We start from the raw sequence: 9,866 nt of genomic DNA on the forward strand, positions 1-9,866 counted from the left end.
TAGTATGGCCATTTTGACAATATTAATTCTGTCTATCCAAGAATATGGGAGATCTTTCCATCTTCTAAGGTCTTCCTCAATTTCTTTCTTCAATGTTTTGTAGTTTTCATTGTAGAGATCTTTTACCTCTTTGGTTAGATTGATGCCCATGTATTTTATTTTTTTTGATACTATTGAATTGAAAATGGAGTTGTTTTCCTCATTTCCCTTTCAGCTGTTTTGTCGCTTGCATATAAAAATGCTTTAGATTTATGTGTGTTGATTTTATAGCCTGCTATTTTGGTGAATTCATTGATGAGGTCTAGAAGTTTTCTGGAGGAGTTTTTTGGATCCTCTAAATATAGAATCATGTCATCAGCAAATAGTGACAGCTTAAGTTCCTCTTTTCCTATTCATATCCCTTTAATTTCTTTAGTCTGCCTAATTGCTCTGGCTAGAGTTTCGAGGACAATGTTAAATAGAAGTGGTGAAAGAGGACTTCCCTGTCTTGTTCTCGTTATTAAAGGGAATGGTTTCAGATTTTCTCCATTAAGAATGATGTTGGCCATGGGCTTAGCATATAGCCTTTACAATGTTCAGGTATGTTCCTACTATCCCTACTTTTTCTAGTGTTTTGAGCATGAACAGGTGTTGTATTTTGTCTAACGCTTTTTCTGCGTCAATTGAAATAACCATATGATTCTTATCCTTAAGTCTATTGACATGATGGATTACGTTTATTGATTTACGGATGTTAAACCATCCTTGCATTCCAGGGATGAACTCCACTTGATCGTGGTGTATGATTTTCTTAATATGTTTTTGGATATGGTTTGCCAATATTTTGTTAAGGATCTTTGCATCTATATTCATCAAGGATATTGGTCTAAAATTTTCTTTCCTTGATGTATCTTTTCCTGGTTTGGGTATGAGGGTGATATTAGCTTCATAAAATGAGTTTGGTACAGCACCCTCTTTTTCTATTTCCTGGAATACTTTGAGGAGTATTGGAATGAGATCTTCTTTGAAGGTCTTGTAGAACTTGACTGAGAATCCATCTGGTCCTGGGCTTTTCTTGGATGTTAGGTTTTTAATGGCTTCTTCTATTTCATTGCTTGATATTGATCTGTTTAAATCGTGTATGTCCTCCTGGTTCAGTTTGGGAGGAGCATATGTCTCTAGAAATTTGTTAATGTCTTCGGTAGATTCTATTTTGTTGGAATACAGATTTTCAAAGTAGCTTCTAATTATGTTATGATCTCACTGGTGTCTGTCATGATATTTTCTTTTTCATCATGAATTTTAGTAATTTGAGTTTTCTCTCTCCTTCTCTTTGTTAGTGTGGCTAAGGGTTTGTCTATTTTGTTTACTTTCTCAAAGAACCAACTTTTTGTTTTGTTAATTTTTTGAATTGTTTCTTTTGTTTCAATTTCATTGATTTCAGCTCTGATTATAATTATTTCCTGTCTTCTACTACTTTTGCTGTTATTCTGTTCTTCTTTTTCTAGGGCTTTGAGCTGTAATGTTAGGTCATTTAGTTGTTGACTTTTCATTCTTTTCTGGAATGCGCTCCATGCAATGAAGCCTCTTAGTACTGCTTTCATAGTGTCCCAGAGATTTTGATATGTTGTATCGTCATTCTCAATTCTTTGACTTGAAGTCCACTTTATCTGACATAAGGATGGAAAACGCCACTTTTTTACTGAGTCCATGTGCTTGGTAGGTTTTTTCCCATCCTTTCACCTTTAGTTTGTGGATGTCTTTTTCTATGAGATGAGTCTCTTGCAGGCAGCATATTGTTGGGTCTTTCTTTTTAATCCATTCTGCCAGTCTATGTCTTTTGATTGATGAGTTTAGGCCATTAACATTCTGGGTTATTATTGAGATATGATTTGTATTCCCAGTCATTTGGCTTATTTTTGGTTTTTAAGTTGGCTTGGTTTCTCCTTTGAGTGGTTTTTCTCTAAGGTAGTTCCTCCCTTTGCTGACCTACATTGTTGTTTTTCATTTCCTCCTCATGGAATATTTTGTTGAGAACATTCTGTAGTGCAGGCTTTCTATTTGTAAATTCTTTTAACTTTTGTTTATCATGGAAGGATTTTATTTCATCTTCAAATCTGAAGGTTAGTTTTACTGGGTATAGGATTCTTGGTTGGCAACCATGTTCTTTCAGAGCTTGAAATATGTTGTTCCAGGCCCTTCTAGCTTTTAGAGTCTGGGTTGAGAAGTCGGCTGCTATCCATATTGGTCTCCCCCTATATGTAATCTGATGGTTTTCTCTCATGGCCTTCAAAATCCTATCTTTATTTTGAATGTTAGGCATTTTCATTATAATGTGCCTTGGTGTGGATCTGTTGTGATTCTGTGCATTTGGTGTTCTGTAAGCCTCTTGTATTTTATTTTCCATTTCATTCTTCAGGCTTGGGAAATTTTCTGATATTATTTCATTGAATAGGTTGTCCATTCCTTTGGTTTGTATCTCTGTGCCTTCCTCAATCCCAATACTTCTTAAATTTGGTCTTTTCATGATGTCCCATAGTTCTTGGAGATTCTGTTCATGATTTCTTACCATCTTCTCTGTTTGGGCAACTTATTTTCAATATTAAATATTTTGTCTTCATTGGCTGAGGTTCTGTCTTCCATGTGGACTAGTCTTTTGGTTTTGCTTTCCATTGAGTTTTTTTTTTTTTTTTTTTTTTTTTTTTTTGAGAATCTCTATCTCTTTGTTGAAATGATCTTTTGCTTCCTGCAGGTGCTCTTTCAGCTTATTGGTATTATCATTCATTGCCTGCATTTGCTCTCTTATCTCATCCTTTGCTTCGCGAATCATCTTAATCATGTATAATCTGAAGTCCTTTTCTGACATGTCTTCTAACATACTGTCACTGGATTCTATTAATATATAATCTAGATTTGTTTGGATCATTTTCTTCCCTTGTTTTTTCATGTTGTTCATGTATCTTCCCCTCTAGCACTGCAGCTCTGGGGTATTGCAGATTTCCCCCTATAGGTTTATAGAGGCCCTATAGGTTTCCAAAACCCTTTCTTTAAGGGGAGATCAATATTAGCAGTGCCCAATTCAGACACTATGCAATCCTGGACCAAATAGCCCCTATGAGGACAATAACAAAATTGTCATAATAAACAGAATGAGTTCAAATATTATCTTCAATAAAACAAACAGATTTGCAATAAGGTCTGCAGTTTCTAATGGAGGACAAAGAGGATGCAGAGGGATGTAGAATGTGGCTGTTAATGGGATAAGAAAAGATTATACAAAAGTTCTAGATAATAGAAAGTGTGAGAGCATAATCAAAAGAAATTGGATGTTAGCATGTAAAAAAGGGAGAAAGACTCTGAGGGAACAGGTAAACAAAAGGAAAAGAGAGCAAGAAAAGTAAAGAAATAAAAACTTAAAATTTTTTCTATAAGGAGAAAAAAGAAAATCTACAGTATAACAGTCATATAGTAATGAAACCTCCCAGTGTTCAGTAGCCTAATGCATGAAAGGTACCTGACAATGAGCTGCAAGCCTCCAGCAGGTGTTGCAGGATGGGATTTGCCCCACCTAAAGATCGGAGCTATGGCCTCCAGGATTATCCAAGATGGCTGCTCTGGCTTCAAAATGTGTTGGCAAATGGGGAGTGGACGTGGTCAGCTGGAGGTCCTGGAGGCGGGATGCGGTTGGTCAGGCAGGGGTCCTGGAGGTCGGGTGTGTTTGGTGTGGTTGTGGGATCCTGGAGCCCGGGTGCAATCAGTCGGTCTGGGGTCCCCGTGATAGGGTGCAGTCAGTTGGTCTGGGGGTCCTGGTGGCAGGGAGCAGTCAGTCTATGTGAGGGCCCCAGAGGCAGGGAGTGATCGGTCGGGCTGAGGGATCCTGGAGATGGGGCTCAGTCAGTCCAGCCAGGGGTCCTATTGGACCTTGCTGTTGTCTCAAAATGGCGGCAGCCACGTGTAATCAAACCTGCAGTACTGTAACAGTGAACTTCCAGGCAACAGCAGGCAGCTGGTGTTCCACTGGCGGTCGGCAATCAGTTTGCTGACTGTTGTCAGACGATGGGGAGGTGAACCTCGCGCGTTGGGTGATGGATAGGTGTAAGGCAGGCGATGGACGGGCCAGAGGCAGGCAAATGGTGGATGATAGGTGCCTGACAGTGAGCAATCTGCACTCAAAAAAGGTGTTGATATGCTGGCAGACTGCGTCATCACAGCAGACAAATGGGGTAAACACCAGGGAATCGATAAGCAGCAAAAACTGCCTCACCAAGAAACAGATATCCTCTGCTCGAAACCGGAGTTATGAAGCGACAAGGAACGCAGCCTCCCTCTAGTCTGCCATCTTGGATCCCAATTGTTTTTTGTTGTTGTTGTTGTTTCCTTCACTTCAAGTCTTTTTTTTTTCCCAGAATCTCTATCTCTTTATTGAAATGCTCTTTTGTTTCCTGCTCTTTTAACTGTTTTTTGCAGTGATCATACATTGCCTGCATTTGCTCTCTTATCTCATCCTTTGCTTCATGGATCATTTTAATTATGTATGTTCTAAATTCATTTTCTGTCATTTCTACTGCCATGCTGTCATTGAATTCTATCAAAATAACATCTTAGTTTGTTAGGGACACTTTCTTCCCTGTTTTTTCATGTTGTTCCTGTATCTTCCCTTCTAGCAGTGAAGAACTGAGATATTGCAGTCCCTCACCCCCTTGCAGGCTTATTGTGACCCTGAAGGTTTGTAATACCTCTCCTTTCAGGGAGAGATCAATGTTTTCAGCACCCAATACAAACAATATGCAGCCATAAACCAAATAGCCCCTATGACTAACAGTATTGTAATAAACAGATAGGATGAGTTCTATTATTATCTACTGTACAACCAATAGGCTTGCAATGAGTGCTACAATTTCCAATGGTGGACAAAGAGGATGGGGAGGGGTGTAGGACGTAACTGTTAATGGGATAAGAAGTGAACATATAGAGTACTAGGTCAGGGGAAGAGTAAGAGCGAGATCAAGAGAAGTTGGTCTTTAGCATGAGAAAAGGGAGAAAGAAACTCCAAGGAAACAGCTAAATAAAAGGAAAATAGAGTTAGAAAAAAAAGAAGAAATAAAAAATTAAAAATAAAAAAAATGTACTGTACAACAGTCATCCACCACTCAAATCTCCCACTCCTCAGTATCATGATGCAAGTGAGGTACCTGTCAAAGAGCCTCCAGTCTCCAGCAGGCATTTCAGGAAGAGAGTCACCCTTCCCAAAGTTGGCAGCCTCCTTCTTGGGAAGAATTCAAGATGTCTGCACCAGTCTCCAAACACACTGGGTGCAGGACACCAGCCAGGGTGGTCTGGGGTTCAGACGTGGCAGGCAGGCACAGACATCCAAACTATAATCATTTTTATGAGACAAAAAAGTAATACAAAAATTGCCCAAAGAATTATTCAGAAATAAGTTCTTTTGAATGGCCATTGTCTATCTTTACCTGTCATCATTAATGTCATCATTTTTAAGTTAATCCTTCTGGATTCAAGTGGCTACTGGATATTTTCATATTCATTGTTTAGCATGAAGGTGACTCTTGTTTACCTCAGTTTTGCTAAAGGGCTCCTCACAATTATATTCCAAAATACAGGTGAGGAATCTTCCATTTCCAAATAGAATGCAGTAGTTGATGGTAGGTCATTGTATGAAATGTAGTTAAGTTATGGTCCCATCAACAACAACTCGAAAGATCTAGAAAAGTAATAGAAATCCTATCTTTAAAAACAGCAGAGATATGTAGAAAACTTAAGTCTACTTAGGCTAACATTCTAGAGAGAGAAGAATCATTTGATAGTAAGTAGATAGCTGAGAGTTTTCCCCTGGGGCTCTTTTCAGTTTTAGGTGCAAACTAATAAATGGGGCCTGGTTGTGGGAGAAGGTTAATAGGGAACAGAGAAATAAATAAAGTTTTTAAAGTTGGAAATTTTAGAAGCCTCCAATACTTTGTCAGTCACAAGTTGTGACTGGGAGGCTTAAGAACTATACAAAACAAAATAAAACAACAGACAGGGGAATAAAGTTTTTTGCAATGCTTAAGAAACAAAGACGAGCCAGAGGGATCCTGGAATTAAAATATGCAAGAGAGGAAAATCATGGTTACTGGGTATTTTTGAAAAATTACATGAAAAAGAGTTCTTCTAGTAGAAGAAAATGAACACAGATTCAAGAGAAACTTGAGAATACTGAAAAGAAAAAATAAATGTTGATTATAATAGAAACAATTATAATGTTTATGTCACTTAAAATACATTGAGAACTAAAAATACATGAGAATAATAAAGTAAAAAGTGATAAAAAGGAGTAAAATTTTTCTTAAGTTTTATTGGGATAAATTAGCTATAATGAATCAAGAATGGATTCTGCAATTTTTAGGGTAATAATTAAGAGGATAACAAGATAATTTATTAGTATATATCTACTTATTTAAAAAGAAAAACTAAAATAATAAAAAAGTGATTGATCTAAATGAAGGACAGGAAAAAGATAAAGGTGATATAAAACCTATGAGAAACAGAAGCAAATAGAAAAATTATAGCTATAAAATCAGTTATCTTGATAGATACATTAACTGTAAATAGACTCATACTTCCTATTGTGAAGATTATCACATTAGATTAATAACCACAAGCCAGATTATATGCTTCTTATGAATGAAACATTTTAATTTTAAATATAGATCACAGAAAATTCACAAGTTACATGATAGTCTTAGGAGTATAGAGAGGCACAAAGTCTATTATTTCCACACACACAATGAATGGAAATATGCTGTGCAATCAACAAACACACAACTCTTGAAACTCTCAGAATGCTAAGGTTGTAGGATAAATAACTAACTAGAAATCTGAAGAGATGGAACTTTTGAGCTTGCTTACTTGTGTAGATGTTGCCTGACACTAGTAAGAAAAATTCAGCTAGAATAGTTGATAAATCAGCTAACGGCAGCTGTGGGATAGTGGAGGAGCTGGAGACCTTGGGAGCTATAGATACTGGGGAGGAGGGTGTCACACACTCCTGCAACCCTTTTCTCTGCAAATCAACCAGGCACTCATTGAGTAGACCAGAGAGAACCTTGAGAAAGCTTTCCTGGTGTAGACCACTTAGAAGGGGCACAAAGCTCTACCCTAGTGCCTTTTACTCTAATCCCTCTAAGTGTGAGAGAGGAGGAAAGGTTAGGGCAATTTTTGTTCCTCTTAAGGTAAAGGTAAAAATTCTTTGAAAATGGCAGAAAATAAACCATTTACCCAAGGAGGATGAGGAATATGTGCTGGGTATAGAACTAAACCTACAGAGCCGGCAAGCACATTTTTTTTTTTTTTTCGGTGCTGGGGATTGAACCCAGGGCCTTAGTGCTTGTGAGGCAAGCACTCTACCAACTGAGCCATATCCCCAGCCCTAGGCAAGCACATTTTTAACAGTAATATTTCCAAAACTCAGTGACACTCAGATATGATGATGATGATGATGGTGATGATGATGATGATGGTGATGATGATGATGATAATTGGTACCAGGGATTGAACCCAGGGTTGCTTAACTACTGAGTCATATCCTTGGCCCTTTTATTTTTTATTTTGAGACAAGGTCTCGCTAAGTTACTGAGGCTGGCTTTGAACTTGAGATCCTCCTGCCTCAGCCTATTGAGCTGCTGGATTACAGGCATGGACAGTTAGATTTAATCATAAATTCCTAGAATGCCATACCTGTTGCTGTCCTACCATTATTCTGACAAACATTGAGTAAAAGAAACAATGGACCACTGCTGGGGAAGCTGAAATATGCAGATTCTCTGTAGTACAAAGAAAAGTCTTAAAGCTGATATTGAGACAAACCCACTGGCAGGCTAGCTCCCAATTTAAACACAAGTCATCTCTAGAGAAATCTGAAGACTGAGCACAATAGTAAGTGAAGCAACAATAAATATTGATTAATGTATAAATGCATGCTCAAGTCCTAGAAGAAGGTTGTGTCCATTTCCAGGCTTATACCCTTCTTAGCTCTGTCTCTATTGTCCTGCACAAGATATGTGACTTTTTAAAAAAGATTACAAGTCATATTAAAAGACACACACACACACACACACATACACACACACACACACACACACTGCTGAAATATGCTGCTCCCAAGGCAAAGCAATCAACTATCGCGCTCCCTCTGCCCGCAGAGAGAGACACGACAAATGTCTGAAGCTTTGGAAGTTTATTGTGTACAGTCCCTCTCCTACGCTTCTCTTACTCCTAGCTTCCGCGCACTCCCAGCTTCTCTTCTCTCAGCTTCTCCCAGCTTCCGTGCACTCCCAGCTTCCAGCTCAGCTTCAGCCTCCGCCTCCTCCGCTTCTTCCGCTTCTGCCTCTCTCAGCTTCTTCCGCTTCTGCCTCTCTACTCTCCCACCCACCAGGCTTATATACACTTCAACCAATCAGGGGAGAGTACACGAGGTAAACGCGGACAGCTGCAAGCATAGGATAGGTACACGAGGGGGGCATGCTCTAGTCACATCGTTAACTAGCCAATCATTGGAATTCGCTGGTTGTTTACTGTATAGCTGGCCGCTTTTGGCTCAGCGTCAGGCGCCATCTTGACCATGCCCAAGGCTGGGGGTCCTGGAAACCCCGACAATCAACAGAATCAGATGTAGCTACTATAGAGATGTTGAAATTATCTAACAGAATTCTAAATAACTGAAATTAACAAGGTAAAGCCTCAATGTAAAAGTTGGATGACTTAAAAGAACACATGGATATTTTAACTAAGAGAAGAAAACAATAAGAACTAACATGGAAATAAAGGAAATAAAAACACAGTAACAGAGATTGGTATTGTCTTATATAAATTCATTAATAATCATGACAACCAAGAGAAAAAAATCAGTCAGCTTGAAACATATTAGTAGAAATTGCCTCAAATAATAAAAAAAGTAATCAACACAGGAAAAATAAAAATCAAAAACAACAAAAAAAGGCATGCGCGCGCGCGTGCGCACACACACACACACACACACACACAAGAGAACATCCAAGAACTGTGGGATAAAAATCAAATAATTTATATAAGGATTATTGAATTGCCAAAAGCAGAAACGAGAAAGAATGAACAAAAGAAATATTTGAAGAAATAATAGCTGACAATTTTCCAAAATTAATCATAGACAAAAAGCTATGGATTCAAAAAAGCTCAGAGAACATCAAATGAAATGATTACCAATCAATCAGTCAAATAACAGCACACATCTAGCATACCATAAACAGTTGAAATCAAAAGACAAAGTGAAAATGTGAAGTCAAAGAAATATACATTCATGGATAAACTGCCCAGAAAAAAACCAACCAATCAACAAACTGAGCAGAAAACCAAAAAAATCCCACCTCAAACTCATATTTTATAAAATGTATAAAATTTGACTCATGTAGACATAAATATATCATATAAAACTATAAAATTTCTACAAGAAAACTGAGGTGACAATCTTTGTGACCTTGGGTTAGTCAATGAATGTTTATATAGTATAGCAAAATCGTGATTCATAAAAGAAATACTGACGGTGTGATATTATCTAATTTGGAATCTTTTGGTCTGAGAGATACTGTTAAATGTATGAAAAAATACATTCCAGATTAGAGGAAAACATTTACAAGTCACATTTCTGTGACTTGTAAATATACAAAAATATACAAAAACTCAAATCACTAACAACAAATTTTTAAAAAATGGGCAAAAGATCCAAACAGACACTTTGACAAAGAAGATACATAGACAGGTGGGGTGGTGCACACCTGTAATCCCAGCAGCTCAAGAGGCTGAGACTTGAGGATTGCAAGTTGAAAACCAGTCTCAAAAATTTAGCAAAACCTGAA

This window comes from Sciurus carolinensis, chromosome 5 (genome assembly GCF_902686445.1).
Source record: "Sciurus carolinensis chromosome 5, mSciCar1.2, whole genome shotgun sequence".
In the NCBI taxonomy this organism is placed as follows: Eukaryota; Metazoa; Chordata; class Mammalia; order Rodentia; family Sciuridae; genus Sciurus; species Sciurus carolinensis.